A 21237-nucleotide genomic window follows, 5' to 3' on the forward strand; every position below is an offset into this window, starting at 1 on the left:
TGGGTTTGTTACACAGGATAGTGCCTATCTCATACATGAGTGCTTCTTTTTTTTTAAGTTCAGGGGTGCATGTGTAGGTTTGTTACACAGGTAAACTTGTGTCATAGGGGTTTGTTGTACAGATCATTTCATCACCCAGGTATTAAGCCTAGTACCCATTAGTTATTTCTCCTGATCCTCTCCTTCCTCCCATGCCCCACCCTCCAATAGGCTCCATCATGTGGGATTCCCCTCTGTGTGTCCATGTGGCCTCATCATTTGGCTCCCACTTGTGAGAACATGCAGTATTTGGTTTTCTGTTCCTGCATTAGTTCATTAGTTTGCTGAGGATAATGGCTTCCAGCTCCATCCCTGCAAAGGAGATGATCTTGTTCTTTTTATAGCTGCATAGTATTTAATGGTGTATATGTACCACATTTTCTTTATCCAATCTTTCACTGATGGGCATTTATGTTGATTCCATGTCTTTGCTATTATGAATAGTGTTGCAATGATCATACACATGTATGCGTCTTTATAACAGAATGATTTTTGTTCCTTTGGATACATGGCCAGTAATGGGTTTACTTGGTTGAGTGGTATTTCTGTCTTTAGGTCTTTGAGGAATCACCATTCTTTTTTTTTTTTTTTTTTTTTTTTTTTTTTGAGACAAGGTATCACTCTGCTGGGGAGGTTGGAGTGCAGTGGTGCCAATATGGCTCACTGCAGGCTCACTGCAGCCTCAACCTCTCAGGCTTAAGTAATCCTCCCATCTCATCCTTCCAAGTAGCTGGAACAACAGCTGTGTGCCAATATGCCCAGCTAATTTAAAATTTTTATTTTTTATTTTTTTGTAGAGACGGGATTTCACCACGTTGCCCAGTCTGGTTTTAAACTCCTGGCTCAAATGATCCTCTTGACTCAGTTTCCCAAAGTGTTGGCATTACAGGCATGTGCCACCCACCACGTCCAGCCCAGATGTGCTTTTTCAAATTGACGGCAAATTCCCCAAGAAGAACCTTGATTGGTTGTAAATAATACTAACTGTAAAAGTCAGAAGTTCATTTACTGGGCAAAATGAAATGTGGTGGTAGTTTAAAACTTTTATTTTGAAATCATTATAGTCTCATGAGAAATTTCAAAAATAGTACAGAGAGGTTCCATGTTTCCATCACTCAGTGTTCCCCAATGGTACATCATTTTTATATAATGCAGTACATCAACACAATCAGGGCATTGGCAACATTTTTATGGCCAGAAAGAATAAGTACCAGAAAGCCAGATGCACACCTAATAGTCAGAGTTCTGGTCCACTAGTTGATTAAAGAATGGTTTTAAATGAGTCATACATGGACTCTTTGGGCTACACACACACACACACACACACACACACACACACACAGTCCCAGTTAAAGCCATTTCAGACCATGCTGGATTCCATTCCTACTATGCAAAATGTGGTGAATTATTCAGACAGGGGAGCTTGCAAAAATAAGGGACCTACAAAGAATCTTAGTAATGTAAAATAGGTGTTCTGGCCGGGCACAGTAGCACGCCTGTAATTCCAGCACTCTGGGAGACTGAGGCAGGCAGATCATGAGATCAAGAGATGGAGACCATTCTGGCCAACATGGTGAAACCCTATCTCTACTAAAAATACAAAAAAAAAAAAAAAAAAAATACCTAGGTGTGCTGGCGCGTGCCTGTAGTCCCAGCTACTCGGGAGGCTGAGGCAGGAGAATCGCTTGAACCTGGGAGGTGGAGGTTGCAGTGAGCCAAGATCACACCACTGCACTCCAGCCTGGTGACAGAGTGAGACTCTGTCTCAAAAAAAAAAAAAAAATTAATAGGTGTTCTTGGTTCATCTGGTCACTCCTGGTATCTTCTTGTAAAATACAGTTCTCTAGATATTTTGAATACTATGTTGTCTGAATGGACCTTAGGATGAAGGAAGAGCCAGCTTTATTAAAAGTTGTGTACCTAGGTTTATTAAAAAAAAAAAGCGTGGTCAACATTTATTATAATGTAAGAGTTAAGAGCTTGGATCCTGAATTCAGACAGGTCTGGTTTAACCTCCAGCTTTGTCCCTGACCAGAATGTTGACCACAAGTTACTTTACTGCTCTAAGTCTCAATTTTCTTATCCATAATATAAGGACAACTATAGCACATGAGAAATTGTTAGAAACAGATAATGGGTGCCACAAAGAAATGTCAGCACAGAGACAAAGGATCTCTCAGCAAGGCAATCTTTATTTTCTGCAGAAAGGGTGTCCCTCGCAGATGGAACAATGGTGAGAGCACACCTGAACAAAAGAAAAGCAGACATATTTATCCCTTATGCATTTTGGTCATCCTTACTGCTGTGTCCTGCATCCATTGGCTGGAGCTGGACCTCACAGTTTTAAACTGATACATGATTTGCTAATAACCTAAAACTTTACTAAATAGCTAAGTGCAAGGGAGAACAAAGAAGAAGAGGAAGTTGCTTACAAAAGGTTTAAGGAAGCAATAACATTTCCAAATAAGGAAGAGGCATAAGCTATGAGCTAAGACTTGCCTGGGCCTGTCCAGGCATGCCTGAGTAAGCCAAAGCAACTAACTGGACTAAAATGTAAGAACTAATAATTGATAGGAGGCTTTAGAGTAAGGAGCTATTATTCCCAGTGTCTATTATTTTATTTTAAACCAAGCAGAACTTTGAAGAGGAACTTTTCTACTTTCTACAGAAATAAATGTTAATTGATTAGGAACTTTAATGCATATAGTAAGCATTTGTAAATTTTCACTGTTTTTATGCATAATCATCTCTGATCAGAGTATTCTGTCAAGTAATTGTTATTCCATTCAGTTTCTTGGTTGTATTTTCAATGCTGGTACAGATGACTTCAAAAACATCTTCTATCCTTGTGGTATGAAAAGTAGGTAGTGACTACTCATTATATTTTGAGAACCATTTTTATTGTTATTACAGTTATTATTTTTAAATAACAATTGCTCAATATCCTATATTATAAATTGTATAACTTGCAGATTATTAACTGCTGATAAGTTACCATATCATAAAACAGTCTAAAATTGGATCAAAAACAAGTACAAGATTTTAAGGTCTAAAATGCATACAATCTAGGCTCATATGACTAAAGTTAATGCAGCTAGATCCACAGTTACCTGGACATTAATTTCCTCAAAAATATAAACAGAGGCCAATGGAATTGCTTGTAACAATCAGTCAAACATACACTACATGTGAAGGAACATTAATTGTTTTTGAAAAATTTTTGTTATAAAAGGTGGATCTGTTACCAGGGTTGCTTATGTCTTGTTTATAATTGTAGGTTTTCTTTTTTTAGCAGTTGAAGAGTAGTTTAGTAACGAGTAGCAAAAAAAAAAAAAAAAAAAAAAAAAAAAAAAATTCCAGCATCAGCCCTACTTTAGTTAATAATGAATAAATCACTGAAAATTGCATGTAAATAATTTTACACTTAGATTTTAGAGTGGATGGAGAAGGTTTTCCTAAAACATGTTTATTCTTCTTTTAAAGCAGAATATTACATCTCCAATTATGATGGTGCAAATTAGAATTTTTAAAAAATGGTTTATTGCAAAGCTTTTATATGGAGAATTATCAGCAAATAGCCTTGATAAAATGAAAAGAGCCCTAATTGTGGCAGTTGGAAGTTTTGTTGCCAGATAATAAGATAATGTGGAGCTTTGTAAATAGACTATTCTGCTGTAATCTATCACAGAAGGCAGATATCTCTGATTGGCAACATTTCCTTTTAGAGTTGAAATTTCAAAGGTAACACTTCATGAGTAACTCTTTCGGATTCTTATTCTGAGAAGCAACCCAGTGAATGACAGTGCTGGAAAGAAAGGACTTGTATTCCTGACACCAAATCAGATGCCCAGGACCAAAATCCAGTCCTGTGGTTCCAATTGTCATTAGCAATGCATAACTATGCTTCCTTTGTTTTCCCTTTTTGTTATTAGCTGTGGGAAGGACAAAGTTGCTGCTTTGAAATTTCTATGAATTGTGTTTTTAGAGTACCAGAAATATTAGAAAATATTTGTTTCCACTTTGATAACACTGCCATCTAAGACAAACTGAAGAAATCCATGGCTGTCAGCAAGACTTTCTGGGTAAAGTAGATTGATCAACACAGGGAAAGACAGTGTTTAGCAGAAAATTTAATATTGATCTGATCTCTAGATATGGGATGACTTTCAGAGCATGAAAACACTCAAACAGAAATGTCAATATATTTGCATAGAAATGAAGAGATTTCGTGTGTTCAAAACATAAATACAATTAAATGCCAAACAAGAACAATATTTAGCTACCAATAGGCCCAAAGGATAAAATTTTTTAATGTTTGACAAGTTTATATAATAAGAGTTACTAAACAGCAAATGATGGAAACAGATGATTCACATTAGAAGAAACACAACTGGCTGATAACTATATCAGGAAAGCACATAAAGGAGCTAATATTAAAATAACCTAAAAACAAAAATGAGAGTCTTTTTTTCTATCAAATTAGCAAAAATTTAAAATACTGGATATATACTGAACCTTTCAATGCTGACAAAGATTCTTTCAGTACAGCGGGGACCAGGGCTCTGGAGTTAAATCATGTGTCTACAACTTGATTGTACGACCTTGGGAGAAAATTACATAACCTGTCCTTGCCTCAGTTTATCATCTGTAAAATGAATATAAAGAATGCCTATTTCATATTGTTATGAATAAAGTTAAATGAGATAACACAAATAAAACATTTAGCATGGTGCCTGGCCATAAGACATCAAAAAAAAAAAAAAAAAAAAAAAAAAAAAGAAAAAGAAAAGAAAAAAGATAGCTGCTGTCTGCTATTCTTATAGTTATCAAACAATGCTGGTAGACCTTAATCCACAAACTGTAGCAACACTAGAAGGTGACATGACAATACTTAATCAAACGCCTGAAAAATATTCAAGTCTATTTCTAGGAAACTGTTCCAAGAAAGTCACTAACATTATATGCTTAAATATTATATATAAAGATGGTCATAAAGATACATTTCAAATGATGTAAATGTTCAACAGTAGGTAATTGATTATTGGGCATATCTATAGTGGAACACAGCATGGCTATTAAAATTATGTTTGTTTTTGAGACAGAGTTTCACTCCTGTCGCCCAGGCTGTAGTGCAATGGTGCTATCTTGGCATGCTGCAACCTCCGCTTCTCAGGTTCATGCAGTTCTCCTGCCTCAGCCTCAGCCTCCCAAGTAGCTGGGATTACAGGTGCGCTGCGCCACCACGCCCAGCCCAGTAGTAGAGATGGTGTTTCCCCATGTTGGCCAAGCTGGTCTTGAACTCCTGACCTAAGGTGATCTGCCTGCCTCGACCTCCCAAAGTGCTGGGATTACAGGCGTGATCCACCATGCTTGGCCTAAAATTATGTTTTTTAAAAAGAAGGTTTAGTTGACGTGTACGTTTAAGAAACAAATTTAAAAAGCCAAATATGAAATTATACATATAGCATTTATATATGTCAACACAGGTATAACTTAACACCAAAAATATAGAAAAAAATGGAAAGAAACCACAACATTTTAGTAGCTGTTATTTCTGGGGAGTGAGATAATGAGGATTTAAAAAAATATACTTCCATGTGCCTTTTTTTCCCTACAATGAACCTATCTTACTTTTTCTACAATTAAGATAAAATATGAATTCAGAAAAGATTTGAAAAGGCATAGTGTTCCTCATACAATGTGACGTGTTTTCCAAGAAGTAGGAGAAAAAACAAGACTAAAGAAATCTGTAGGGGACACAAATAAAAACACCTTTATATCATGATCTTGAGAGGCGACAACGTTCTAGCAGCCCTCGCTAGCTCTCGGTGCCTCCTCCGCCTCCGCGTCCACTCTAGCCCCACTGGAGGAGCCCTTCAGCTGGCCACTGAGCTGTGGGGGCCCTCTCTCTGGGGCTGGCCGAGGCCGGAGCCGGCTCCCGCCGCTGGCCGGGAGGTGTGGAGGGAGAGGTGTGGGCGGGAGCCGGGGCTGCGCGCGGCGCTCGCGGGACAGCGCGGATTCTGGGTGGGCGCGATAGGCAGACGCCTGCTGGTTTTGATGGGAGTCTGAATCCAGTGCGTGGACTGCCGTTCCCTCTTTGCGGGATCGTTGGCCACGAGAGCAGGTCTCCATCTCTTTCTCACTTCTCCTCTTTTCCCCTTGAATGTCTGGGACGAGCCCCCTCTGGGCTCACGGAGTGCCCGGGCTAGGTGCCGCAAAATCCCGTGTCAGCGCCAACCACAGGTGAAGCTGCTTGGGCTTCTGGGAAGGATGGTGACTTGGAGAACTTTTGAGTCTAGCTACAGGATTGTAAACGCAGCAATCAGCACTCTGTATCTAGCTAATATATATAAACGTGCCAATCAGCACTCTGTCAAAACGGGCCAACCAGCGCTCTGTAAAGCTGACCAATCAGCTCTCTGTAAAGCAGACCAATCAACTGGATGTGGGTGGGGCCAAATAAGGGAATAAAGGCAGGTCACGCCAGCCAGAGGTGGCAATCTGGTTTGGTCTTCTTTGCAAGGTGTGTCAGGGTTGTTGTTTTGTTCTTTGCAATAAATCTTTTTGCTGTCAACTGTGTGTCTGCGATGCCTTTATGAGTTGTAACACTCACAGCGAAGGTCTGTAGCTCCGCTCCTGAAGCCAGCGAGACTAGGAACCCTCCCTGGGAGGCATGAACAATGTTGAACGCGCTGTCTTAATTAACTGTACCACTGCGAAGGTCGGCAGCCTCACTCCTGAGGCCACAGAGACCACGAACCGACCAGAAGGAAAAAACTCCGAAGACACTCATCTTTAAGAACTGCAAAACTCACTGCGAGGGTCTGTAGCATCATTCTTGAAGTCAGTGAGACCAAGAACCCATGAATTCCAGACACAATCTGACTTGTCCTTGTGTGTGGTAAACTCAGTCTTTACCCACAAGTGAGTTTGTAACTGGTTCATCTGTCCATTGGGAATGTTTACTGTGGGCCTACCATGTACCAGGGGCTACGCCATGCTTGGAAGACCTGCATAGAGTTTACAGCTGGTGAGTGTTTTGTAATTCCAGATTGAAGTCTCAAGAAATGAGCTCAGGCCTTCCCGGGTTTAACATTTGTAATCTACTGTAGCCACTTTTCCATGAAAAATATTAAGGGCTGTTTTTGTTCATTAGAGGGAATGTTTTTTAAAACCGAAAGGAAAAAGCAATGCTTTCGATGTGTGTGAGATGTTGGCATGGTTAGACGTGGCTGGAGGAAATACTGCGTAGGTCGTAGATGTTTGAGAACCCAGGGTTGCCAGCTGTGCTGCAGGTCACAGAGAATGCCATTGTTTTTGGAAACTGTTGCTTTTGTTCACCAACTCCCACAACTTTTACCGAAGAGAGAACAGACGAGCAGTTACAGCTCTCCTGTACTGTTCCTTTGTAAAGTATCACTAGCCTTCTTGTTAGCATTTTTTCCATTTAATGACCTTGATAAAGATAATTGTTAAAAATAACTCAAGGAAAACAGATTGAAATAAAGTCTTTTCCCAAAGGAAAATAATGAGCTCCCCTTGGTCAACGTGCCTCATAATAAGAGCATACTCAACATGTATGTATGTATATATATGTATGTGTATATACACACAAGCAATAATGCAGGTGTGCTTTTTGATAAATGAAAGCCCTAAAGCACATTTAGACATTTTTGTTAAAATACACTATGCTCTTAGCACACGAAAAATAAAATACATAAGATTTATATAACTTGAGGGGCCCACACAAAGCTTTTTTATAAATGTTATGATTCTAGCCACAAGTAAAAATAGATTAGAAAGATTTATTTGAAACAAGAGCTCGACTACCCACGATTCAACCACATGCAGTTTCACCTTTTGTGAGAAAAACCAAGAGCAAGAAAATAAAACAGCCGGACTAGACACGGCACGGTACGCACCACTGCCGTCATGGAGCAGTCCCTTGCGTAACGGCCCCGCTCTCCCACTTGCGCTATGCACGTTCTTAGCAAAACACGACTCTCATCCTTCCAAGGCCTCTGCAGGTTAGAAATAGAAGGGGCCCTCCCTGCTGCCTTGGTGTGTTGGTAGCAACACAAAATAACAATTGAAAGTAAGGGGGAAAAGTAAGAAAACCGTACCATGGAGAGGCAACAATTCCCAGAGCAGAGTTGCCTGGGTTCATGTACTCTAGGTACAAACAGGTCTTTAGGACCTTGGCGGACCCTGAAGACACTGCCGCTTTCAAACACTACCCACGAATCCATTTTCACACTTACTGTGCTAAGTTGTAATGAAACGGTTACATTTTCTCAGTTGAAATTGCGTAATGGGAAATATATTTTAGAATATTGTCGGTTTGAAATATTTTAAAACAAGTGAGTTTAAAGAAGCAAAGTTGTGATTCTACAAAAAACTGGTTTAAAACAACAAAAATTCATTTCAGAGGATCCTAGAGAGCATGCGCGCGAACACCACACACGCGTACGTACACATGCATACCTACAGTATACACACATGCACATTCATACACACATTCCTATGCAATAATTAGCTGAACTTCAGGAAGATGGTTTGTGTCTCAAACTAGGGAAAACAAAATAAACTGCTTTGCTTAAAAAAAAAAGAAGTTTGAAAATATCCACAGGGAGTAAGCAATACGTTTCTTTCAACTCCAGAGATCAATGTAATTAAAAGATCAATGTGTTTGATTCACCGTTTGAATATCTATTGTAAATATCACCCATTCTTTCCAGAAGAGATTCATTTTCATTATATTCTATAAAATACATTTTTCCCCTTCTGCAAAGCTGAACGTACTTTCCAAATATCCTGTTACATAGAGTTGAATCTGCCACTCTGAATTTTCTTGGAGAGATAGTAACCTAGCAAAATCTCATCTGGAGATTTTACAGTGAAACCTATAATCCCTGACCTTCAAGATACAAGCTATATAGGAAGCAGAAAAAAGTTTCAGAACATCACAAACTTATGAACCAATTGTGGTTTCTGACTACTAGAAAGATTGAGAGCAATCTAAATTTAGTTCTCAGAATTTTGCATAACAGTCAAGCCAAGTGCATGCTGTAAAAGCAAATTGAGGTTCCCACTTTGTCCCCACCACTCTGATACAGTAATGCTGGAGGCTGGTGGCCTTGCCTAATTTTAATTGTCATTCCTGGTGGTAGGTGACTCACTCTTTCAAGGGCCCTGGCTATTTGAGCAGACTTTTCCTTCTCTCTCTTAACGTCTCTGTTTTTTTCATCAAACACTTTGGAATTCAGATACAAGATAGTCACCTCTTCAAACTTAAAATTTGTCCTCTTGATTGGAAATTATTATTCTAAGTGAAGTAACTCAGGAATGAAAAACCAAACATCGTATATTGTCACACATGAGTGGGAGCTAAACTACGAGGACACAAAGGTGTAAGAATGACACAGTGGACTTTGGGGACTCGGGGGAAAGGGTGGGAGAGAAGGTGAGGAATAAAAAACTACACATTAGGTACAGTGAACACTGCTTGGGCGATGGGTGCACCAAAATCTCAGAAATCACCACTAAAGAACTTACATAACCAAACAACACATGTTCCCCTAAAACCTATTGAAATGGAAAAATAAATTTTAAAAAACTACATTAAAAAATTATCCTTTTTTTTTTGACCTTGTTGAAAAAGAACATACTCATCCCTTTGATAGCTTTCTTGGCCTTGAGTATACCACCTAGCGGGAAGAGGGGTAATTGCAGGTTCTTTTGAAAACAAAGAATGTTTTGAATGTTTCCATGACTCTAGGGAGAATTGGCAATCAGATTTTTTTTCCAACATTTCCAGGAGATGTGAATGAGCTATAATTTCTCCAAGGTATCATTAAATCTTAAGCACTTAGCAAAAATATATTTAATAACATACTTAAAATTATTGCTGGAAAAAGCATTTTGTTTAGGGTAAACTTTCAGAAAGATTTAGACTGGCATTTCATTTTTGATATGATACACGTATATTTTATAGTACATTGGGCACCTTTGTATAGTTACTATGTTAAGTTTGTTTCTTCCATTACTGTTACTGTTTGAGAGGGAGTCTTGTTCTGTTACCCAGACTGGACTACAGTGGCACGATCTTTGCTAACTGCAACCTCCACCACCTGGGTTCAAGAGATTCTCCTGCCTCAGCCTCTCAAGTGGCTGAGATTACAGGCACCTGCCACCATTCCCAGCTAACTTTTTTTTTTTTTTTTGTATTTTAATAGAGATGGGGTTTCACCATGTTGTTCAGGCCGGTCTTGAACTCCTGACCTCAAGTGATCCACCCGCCTCAGCCTCCCAAAGTGCCAGGATTACAGGTGTGAACAACCGCGACCGCGCCCAGCCTGTTTGTTTTGAGACAGGGTGTTGCTCTGTTGCTCAGGCTGGAGTGCAGTGGTGCGATCATAGATCCCTGCAGCCTGAACCTCACGGCCTCAAATGATCCTCCTGCTTCAGCCTCCCAAGTGGCTGGGACTACAGGCACACACCACCACTCACGGCTAATTTTTTTTGTATTTTTTTGTAGAGATGGGTTTCACCAGCCCAGGCTTGTCTTGAACTCCTGGACTCAAGTGATCTGTCTGCCTCAGCCTCTCAAAGTGGTGGGATCACAAGTGTCAGTTACCTTGCCCAGCCACATCTATAGGTTTGTGTATAATTGAGTTATGCCTATTTTGTGGGATTTAGGGCAGAGTGTTAAATCTTCTAAATTATTACCAGAGTTTACAGTTGAGTCTCTGCTTTTGTAATAAGATGTTTGTTAGAGAGATGGTTGGTTCTGAAATCGGTCAGCTTTCAAACTCTCAACTTTCACGTTTTTCCTTATCCTTAGATATAACTTGCTGGGTGATGTCACACTTGTTGGGTGATGGTGGTTTCAAAGGTGGGCTACCAGGCTGGGCGTGGTGACTCACGCCTGTAATCCTAGCACTTTGCGAGACCAAGGTGGGTGAATCTCCTAAGCTCAGGAGTTCGAGACCAGCCTGGCCAATATGGTGAAACCCCATCTCTGCTACTAATACAAAAATTAGCTGGGCATGGTGGTGCATGGCTGTAATCCTAGCTACCAGGGAGGTTGAGGCAGGAGAATCGCTGGAACCCGGGAGGCAGAGGCTGCAGTGAGCTGAGATCGTGCCACTGCACTCCAGCCTGGTGATGGAGTGAAACTCCGTCTCAAAAAAATAAAATAAAGATGGGCTGCTTACATAAGGAACTCAGGGAAATCACTGCTTCAAAAGCATTCTTGACAAACGATGCCAGAGAAAATTTAATTTTATGCTGAATGCAAAGCCACAAACATAAATGGGTAGTGTAGGGTTTCCTTTTCTAAGATTTCAGGAATAAAATAGGAGAAGCCAAGTTCTGTCCTTGTCCCATGCAACATTATAAATCAGGAGTGCATTTTGATACACACTCCCAAAACTATGCCTTAAGAGAATAGAATACAAGCAATAAATATGATACTATAAATACATACAATAAATGTATTATAAATATGACTCTGTAAAAAAGACCGTCCTCTTCTCTTCCTTTCTTATTTGTAAGACATCATCATCTTCCAAGTTGTCTTAATTAACTGCCACCCATAAGCATGACTGTTGTCACAGATGGGTGCTATTCAAAACGGTTAGCAATTCATTTACACACGCCCCCAAAGGAGAAAACACGATTCATTCAGTTGAAAGAACTGCCTGTGAAAGCAGAGTGGAATTCTCAGTGGTGGAAAAGATAAAATAGATTGTCCCGAAATAGACTGCCACTTGGAAAGTGTCTTTTGTTTCTGATGGTGGTAAGAGCATAGTAAGAGCGTGGCCTACTCCAATGGAAATCGTTCCTCACCATGCCACAAATAAGTGTGACCACTCTGTCACTTCAGAAAAAGAACTGGTTAAGTACATTATGCAGCATTTCTAAAACTGTGGGTCCATAGAACGTTACTTTCTCTGAATGCTCATAGATAGATGTATTTGAAATAGTGTTGTGGTCAAATAACACGACCAGAAATGCTCTTAGTGTGGGCTATCGTAGAGTGTTTAATTTCATTATCAGTGAAATCCTTTCTTTTCCCTGAGGAGCTCCTGACGCTAGTGTTTCTAGAAACCGGCTTTAGGAAACATTGACTTAAGAGGTTATATTATCTCAGAAGCATTCCCATGCACACGCACAAATATCTGCATGCATATATTAAATATGAATTTGGAAAAACTGGGCCAGTGTTCTCTGTGCCCTGTAATTTACTACATAGTTTACTGTGAATTATACATTTCTAATTATATATGTATAAATACACACATATATACACTTAGGTATTTATTATAAAATTGAACTATTCATTTCATGGTGAAATCTTTAGTTAAGAATCACTAAACAGCACATGGTCTCTGCCTTCAAGACCTCGGTTGGGTGGGAGCAAAAACAGACATGGGAAAAAACAGTTTCAGTGTATGTGGAGAAGATGCTTTCGAGCTACTGCTAAAGAATGTTCTGGGAGACCGAGAGAGGAAGTTTACTTCATTTTCGGACAGACTAAGTATTTCATATGTTGGACATACTTCATTTGGTAATAGTGGATCTCGGAGAAGACAATGCTTGAACTGAGTACTGAAGAATAAATAGGGATTAGTAATTCAAAGAATGAAGTTAAACGGGGCTTGCATTCCAGGCAAGACACATCCTGAGGCATAGAAGAGCATGTCAAGTAATAGGTGGGAAGTTTTTCTTTTCTTTTTTTTTTTTTTTGAGACAGAGTTTCACTCTTGTTACCCAGGCTGGAGTACAATGGTGTGATCTTGGCTCACTGCAACCTCCGCCTCCCGGGTGCGAGCGATTCTCCTGCCTCAGCCTCTCAAGTAGCTGGGATTACAGGCATGTGCCACCATGCTTGGCTAATTTTTGTATTTTTAGTAGAAACGGGGTTTTTCCATGTTGTTCAGGCTGGTCTCAAACTCCCGACCTCAAGTGATCTGCCTGCCTCGGCCTCCCAAAGTGCTGGGATTACATGTGTGAGCCACCGCGCCTGGCCAAGAAGCTTTATTAGGAAGGAAGAGGGGAAGATGAAACTGCAAGACACTGAGAGACCTGGTCATGGAAAGAGTGCAGACACTCTGGTTTTCAAACATCATGACACATTAGAATCAACCAAAACTTGTCATTCAATAAGGCCAAATGATGAGTAGGGTGATCTGTATTTTGGATAAGTTATTTAAGTGATTTTATGTGTCCAGCCAGCATGAAGGCCTTTGGGAACCACTGCTATAGGATCACGGAAGGGTTTTGAGTCATTGAATGAGTCACTTTGCATCTTGAAAAGAAAACCTCATTAATTCAAAATACCGTGAAGACTAATACGTGCTCATTACAGAGAGAAATGCACAAACAAAATAAAAAGAGGACGGGGCCCTGTCTTTTTTTTTTTTCTTTTTTTCGAGGCAGAGTTCCACTCTTGTTGCCCAGGCTGGATTACAATGGCGTGATCTCGGCTCACTGCAACCTCCACCTCCTGGGTTTGAGTGATTTTCCTGCCTCAGCCTCCTGAGTAGCTGGGATTACAGGTGCCCGCCACCATGCCAGGCTAATTGTTCGGTATTTTTAGTAGAGACAGGGGGAGGTTTCACCATGTTGGCCAGGCTGGTCTTGAACTCCTGTCCTCAAGTGATCCGCCTGCCTCAGCCTCCCAAAGTACTGGGATTACAGGCGTGAGCCACCACGCCTGGCTGACAGGGCCCTGTCTTTTATCCTTCAAATCCAATTCCCAAAGGCAACCAGTCTTAATTGTTTGATTTAAACAATTATGTATATAGTCTATACTCAGGCATGCAAACAGAACTAAATCAAAATAAGTAACATCATGTGCATTGTTCCAGTTGTACTACATTTATTAATTCCCTTAATTTTTGTAACAACTTGGTGGGATAGGGGTTAGTATTACTGCCAATTGACAGATGGGAAAATGAGGACTTAAGTTTTCTAAGGTGATACAACTAGTAAGTGATGAATCCAGGATTCGAATCCTTGCTATGTGGCTCCATTACTCTCTATTGCCTCTCATATTATTATGCAATTATTTTCTTTAAAATATACTTTGCATCCTTAATAGGTTAAACATAGAATTTCCATGTGACCCAGCAATTCCATTCCTATGTGTATACCCCAAAGAGTTGAAAACAGTTACTCAAACAAGTAACACGCACATGCAGGGTCATGGAAGCTCTATTCACAACAGCCAGGAGGTAGAAACAACACAGACATCCATGGACAGATGAAGGGATTAACAAAACGTGTATGTCCGTATGATGAAATATTATTCAGTTATAAGAAAGAATAAAATACGGACACACGCTACAACATGGACGAATCTGAAGAAAATGATAGTAAATTTTGAAAGTCAGACATGAAAGGCCACATATTGTATAATTCAATTTACATGCAATGTCCAAAATAGGGAAACAGGGACAAAAAACAGACTAGCAGTTACCAGAAGCTGAGGGAAACAGTAATGAGAAACGATGCTTAAAACAGGGTTACCTTTTGGGGCACTGAAAATGTTCTGGAGCTAGACAGTGGTGAAGATTGCACAACAGTGTGAATGTGTTAAATGTCACCGAGTTCTGTATTTTAAAATGATTTAAGTGGTGAATTTTATGTAATGTGTGTGTATTTTACCAATATCGCTATTTTTAAGTAAAGAGTTCAGTGGCATTTAGTATGTTCATAATATTGTATAATCAAAGGCTAGAACATAGTAGGTGCTTAATAAAGGTAAATATGTACTTTTATAAATTTGTTTTTAATACAAGTATGTGCTCTTTAAAAAGATTCAGGTAATACAAAAAGTTTTAGTTATAATTATATAAATACAATAGCTAACACATTCATTGTTTTAAATTTATTTCTTATTTTTATTTTGAGACAGGGTCTCACTGTGTTGCCCAGGCTGGAGAGCAGTGGCACAATCTCGGCTGAGTGCAGCCTCTAACTCCAGGGCTCCCAAGTAGCTGGGACTACAAACATATGCCATGACAGTCAGCTACTTTTTGGTAGAGACGGAGTCTTACTATGTTGCTCAGGCTGGTTTCAAAACTCTTGGGCTCAAGCAATCCACCTGCTTTGGCCTCCCAAAATGTTGAGATTACAGGTGTGAGCCACCATATCCAGCCTCATTCATTGTTTACAAGTTCTAGACACTGCTAAGGTTCTATGAATATTAATATGTTTTATCCTCTTAACAGCTCTATGGAATGTGTTGTTCCCGTCCCTGACTTATAGATGATACAACAGAGGCCCAGAAAGGTTAGGTAACTTGACTAATATCACATAGCTCGTAAGTGGCAGAGCCAGAAATACAAACCATACACAGCTTGTCTCAGCATTGCTAATATCAAGTGTCACCTTCTCTCATGACATGAGACGTCCTTTCCTGTTCATATTTGGGGAGGGGAGGAGATGGTCTTCCATGCACCCCTGAGTCCTCCACTTGAGCCCTGCTCCTCTGTGGCATCTATTCCATGCCACAGTGGGTGACATTTCATCGCATTCCCATTCTGGCCTGGAATCCACTGGTGCTGTGACCCTCACTTCACAGGTCCCTGATGGCAGACTGATGGGCTATGTTGGGAGTTGGAGGTGGGGACCTGACACAAAGTTGGTTAAAGGGTCAGAAGGATTAAAGGGAATTACAACATATGAGGGAAAGAATTGAAAACTTTGCCTTTAGTGTGAATATCCCCTGAGCCCATGACATGAACACTCTTGTAGGCATCTTACAGGAACCCTGAGTTCCTGACTTCCTCATCCACAGGGCTCTGCTCTTGCCTGAGAATACCTTCTTCTCTGAGCCTTTGTTCTGTGACTTTGCACTGTCCCTTAAGGAGATTCTATCTTGGTGACAAGGTTTAGTCTCCCCCAGCCACATCCATTCCTCTCCCACAGTAATACTGTCTCCCATTCTGACCCTGGAGCTCCCTCTGGTCAAGCTGTTGTGTCCCCTTGTGGAGTATTTTGAGGGGAGTTATTCTTCCACTTACAGCTCATTATTCTACTAAATATTCCACTAACATATTCTATGTACTATGAATATATTTGGTGCATATCATTTCATATACGTTGTCTTTGTATTCTTAAACTTGAAACCACATTAAAGAAAAATGCAGTACAGTATGTTTAATTGCTTCTAAGGTTAACTAGCTCATGGACGTTTATTAATGCCAAACACAGCTTCATAATTATTTTTTGCTATTTTAAACTAAATATTTTTATTATTTATTTATTTTTTACATTGAGTTCCTGCCCCTGGACCTTTATGAGTCTTAATGGTTGTGTAAAACTCCATTGTGTGGCTAAACCATCATACGTGTTGAATTCCAGCTTGATGGATGAAGAGGTTGTTACCCATTGCTGTCTATGGCACACACTTCCCTGAATACACATTTTTTTCACGCGTATTTGCCACGTTGCAGAGTTTCCTAAGATTTGCTAGTTTAGAAATAATGTAATTTATGTAATCCACTCACAATAAGTACCTTTATTTACTTTTAAACCACAGAAAAATGAGTAAGTAGAAGAGTGAAAACAAATGCATGTATGTATATTTGTGTGTGTGTGTATGTATATTTATGTGATGTGTGTGTGCTTATACATATATATGATACATTAAGCCTTTCAAATTGGGATGGGATGAAGAGAATGCATTGGTTAGAGTTGAAAATTTGATGGATATTTGTCACAAAGTGGCAGGTACTTATTTAAAAACAAATTCCAGATGAAATATAAAAGGTAAAGGACATTAGATGTCAAAAATGTTAAAACTTCTGTGCTTTTAAAGAACTATAAACAAAAAAGTAAAAGACAAATGATAAACTCAGGAAAATATTTTCAGTCTCTATTAAAAAGTGATGCTGGATTTAATATATTAGAATGGTTATTAATGAAAAAGAACAAAAACCCAATGAGAACATGGGGTAAGGATATGAAAAGGCGTTTCATGGAGGAGAAAGTACAGTCAGTAAGCATGTACTGATAAAAGAGATGATGTGGATTTAAACAACAATGGTATCCTACTTTTGTCTTTAAACTTAAACACATTAAAGTTTTTAAGTTTTATATGTATTTAAGTTTTATAGATAAAAGTAGAATCCCATCGTTTAAGTACATTACATTAAGTAACATAATTACTCCATTTGTGAGGGTGTTGGGTTGTTGAAAAGCAGGCTCACTCATTTTTGGTGGCAATAGAAATTGAAATTACTGTTTCAATTTTTGTCATTAAACTGGAGAGCAGTTTAGTAATCCATTCATTATCTGTTAACCCAGGTGTATTCTTTAGCCATAGGAATGTATATAAAACTGGGTGTCTAGTTATCCACCCATGCCACTGCAAACATTGCCACCATCACCACCCCACCACTCCTGTTACTACCATTACTACCTTCTTCCCCCTTTTCTTTTTTTCCTTTTTGAGATGGAGTTTCACTCTTGTTGCCCAGGCTGGAGTGCAATGGCACAATCTTGGCTCACTGCAACCTCCGCCTCCCGGGTTCAAGTGATTCTTCTGCCTCAGCCTCCTGAGTAGCTGGGATTATAGGAGTGCACCACCACGACCGGCTAATTTTGCATTTTTAGTAGAGATGGGGTTTCTCTATGCTGGTCAGGCTGGTCTCAAACTCCTGACCTTAGGTGATCCACCCACTTCGGTCTCCCAAAGTGCTGGGATTATAGGCGTGAGCCACCGCGCCTGTCTGATACCATATAATTCTTAATACGACCTTAAGAGAATATATTTTTATCTGCATTTTTCACTTGTAGAAGAAAGACGATCTGTATGATTAAGTAATTTGCCTAAGGTCATCCAGCAACCAAGATTTGAACCGAAGTATTCTAGCATTCTAGTGATGATGGCAGAGTAGTCGAAATGATGTTTATCAGTTTCTGCAGTAAATCATTTCAGAAATTTTTTACTTCTTCAAGTATTCAAGATAGTTCCTTTCCCTTATGTGGATTATTTTTTTCATAAGCTACCCTAACCCTTTTGTTCTACTTAATCTTCAAATAAAAAGTGGTCTGGGCGTGGTGGCTTGTACCCGTAATCCCAGCACTTTGGGAGGCCAACGCGGGAGGATTGCTTGAGCTCAGGAGTTGGAGACCAGCCTGGGCAATGTAGTAAGGCCTCGTCTGTACAAAAAATAGAAATATTAGTTGCTTGCAGTGGCAGGCGCCAGTAGTCCCAGCTACTTGGGAGGATGAGATGGGAGGATTGCTTGAGCCCAGGAAGGCAGTGAGCTGAGATCGTACCACTGTACTCCAACCTCCCGGGCGACAGTAAGATTACCCTGTCTCAAAAAAAAAAAAAAAAAAAAAAAAAAAAAAAGTGGCGTGGTGGGGTGGCTGTTAACACTGTATGTGCAAAGCCCATGGCCCTATTTTGTATCTATATGAGTTCTTCCTCACATTTCATGCAGTTTTACGGCAGACTTCTTCAGCTTCAGTGGACTTTCATCCAGGGCATTTCTGCTGGCTTGAGATTCCTGATACTCTGAGCGAATGGAGAAAATTAAAAACTTGCAATCCCTAGGCTGTCCTGTTACCTATGTGGGTCCTCTGTTCTTGTCTTTAGCTCTTTGGTGGATGGTGGCTCCCAGAATGCAATAAGCTGCCATTGTTCTGGATGTTGCAGTTTCTGACTAGATGGAGAAAGGAGAGGCACCCTGGGAAAAGACTAACAGTACCCGGCTTGTCTTAAAAACCTCTATCCAAGCATTAGAAAAATGGCTGAATAGAAGAGTCTGAATCAGGAGGTTGAAGCTGGGAAAGGAGGAAGCACATCTGTTCATATTTTAGAATGGAAACCTCTATTATTTTGGGAGGAAAGCACCAATTAGTCATCTATTGTTTTTGTCAATGGGTTGACTTTGGAGTTAGTGTTATAGAAAAATTTCTCCCAGATTCTGGCAAGCATTCTTTTTTTTTCTTTTTAAACAAATTGTATTGTGCCTCATTTAAAAAAAAAAAACAACTGTATGTGTATTTTTGTGGGAAATAGGAGGATGTGTCAGGGGCTGCTAGCCAGATGGGATTTTTAACCAATTCATTTGTAAATTTGTAACATAATGAAATCCTGTCGCTATTTATCTCTTCAGAAATGAGCACAGCTAGTTATTTGACAATTTCTACATGAAAAGCTTAATTTTTAGAAGCACATTATGAAAGAATCTCTGTGCATAGAATACTTTATTCTGCTGTTTATATTCACTTGGACCTTATTACAACAGTTTTGAAGTTAGTAGCTGCATTGATTGATTGCTTACCTTTTTCCCCCGGTAAGGCTATAAGTTTGGGGAAAACTCTTTATAAAAGATAGCTTTTTATGTGTGTGCATGTGCAACAAGGGGGGAAGGGAACTTTCTGAGGAAATGTTGGCTAAGTTAGCAGATAAATGCCATGTCTAACTGAAGATTACCTGACCAAAAATGAACCGTCAGCTAATTTCTGTCCACAAATATGCCAAAAACTCTAGGATAAATTGACATTTCTGGTTTCAGCTGTGAAAATAGGAAGGCCAAAGTATTGAGAGCATAATGTTCTGTAATAATAATTGCATTTTGCAAGGTCACCATCCTCAAGGACATCCTTAAGTAGCTATTGTTTTATTTCAGAAAGGACTCTGGCTCCTACTTGACTCCAGTTTTTGAAAACAGGTTTGTCTCTAAAACAACAGCATTGACGTAAGCTGTAGCTACAAGAGTGACCAAGGGTGAATGTCAGCTTGGCCCTGGAGATGAGTACATATATATATTTTTCAAGTTTTCAAGTTTAATCACCAATGCTTTCCATTGATTTAAGTGAATACAAAGTCACCATAAGATCACACTTTTAAAATGACTTAATCTAACATAAATGAGCCTTTATAAACCAAATGAATTTTCAGCCTACATGGATCTTATCTAGTTCTTTGTAAGAAATCTGTGAGCTAGGCATTATTACCATCCTCATTTTACAGGTGAGAAAACTGAGGACCACTAGGTCCCAGTCCCTTGGGTGGCGGAACACAGCAGCCGAAAGCTGCTCCTGTGACATGACCAGAGGTCTTGGGGCTATGAGTCCAGGGCTGTTTCCACCATTACAACAGTCTCTGAATCTAGACAACGCTAGAATATTTTTCTCTTGGATTGAAAATGTCTTTCCTTTGTCCTAGTTTACACAGTAACAGCTTAGAAAAATCGCTTTACTTAAAAACTTTATAAAATCTGCCTAACAAAATTACAGCAAGATTGTTTACTATGTAGGGAAAAATGTTTTAGTGCTATTACCCCAATCAGATTCTTACTTTTTTTTTTATTGTGGGTAGAAATACATAACATAAATTAGATTCTTTTCATTTTTGTATGTCTGAATCTAGACTCTTTTGTTGACATATTCCCTGGCGACTGTAATATGTCTGTATCTTTTTCATAGATATTTATTCTATTTGCTATAATTTATTGATCACTATCTGGTTTCAGTAACTGGGATAAGTTGTTTCATATTTTCTCACTCAATTTTCTACGCTCGTATTTTCTTCACTCAATTTTCTCGACTCTTTAAAGTAGACATCAGCATTTTCCATTTTGTAAATGAAAAACGTGAAATTCAGAATGGTTCGCTAGCTTGCCAAATTTAATAGTGAATTAGCAAAGAGAGGATGTGAGCTTTGCTTTTTATCCAAATTACCAGCGTAATGACAATATGGGATTCAATCAAGGGGCCCTTCTAAAGTATAGCTAACACATTTGTTAGACCATTAGTTTAATTCCAGGTTTTTGCTATAATAAATATCAGAACTGAGAAGGGTTTTGAAGGCAGTGTCTCCCACTATTTAGGTTACTTCCTTAGGATAGATTCTCAGAATGTAGTTCTTAAAGTCAATTATTATGGATAGTTTTACTGTCCTTGATATATATTTCTAAATTACTTTGCAAAAGTGGCTTTTCAATTTGTACTGCAGCCACTGTTGAATCTAAGTTATACTTTGCTTACATTCTGCCTTTCTCCTAAAGCCTTTTCAGAGAGTTATGGCTATAAAACAAAGTGTAAATATTTATGGGGAAGTTTAAGAAACCACTTTACAGATAGCTCCCTAATGGCATAGGAGCAGCGGAGCATGGAATGCACTGTTGGTACTCAGGGAGGCAACCATGCACCTTTGCATATTTAAAG

At 39.3% G+C, this 21237-nt stretch overlaps 1 long non-coding RNA gene across 1 annotated transcript in view; it reads left to right on the forward strand.

Moving 5' to 3' along the window:
- Positions 1-6557: 6557 nt before the first annotated feature.
- The window catches only part of LOC126950147 (uncharacterized), a 139741-nt gene continuing 125061 nt past the window's right edge, over positions 6558-21237 (forward strand). The window contains exon 1 of the long non-coding RNA XR_007724069.1: positions 6558-7069. This is a non-coding gene — a long non-coding RNA (uncharacterized LOC126950147). The remainder of the gene's footprint in view (positions 7070-21237) is intronic.

Source organism: Macaca thibetana, chromosome 3 (assembly GCF_024542745.1).
Source record: "Macaca thibetana thibetana isolate TM-01 chromosome 3, ASM2454274v1, whole genome shotgun sequence".
NCBI classification, from domain to species: Eukaryota; Metazoa; Chordata; class Mammalia; order Primates; family Cercopithecidae; genus Macaca; species Macaca thibetana.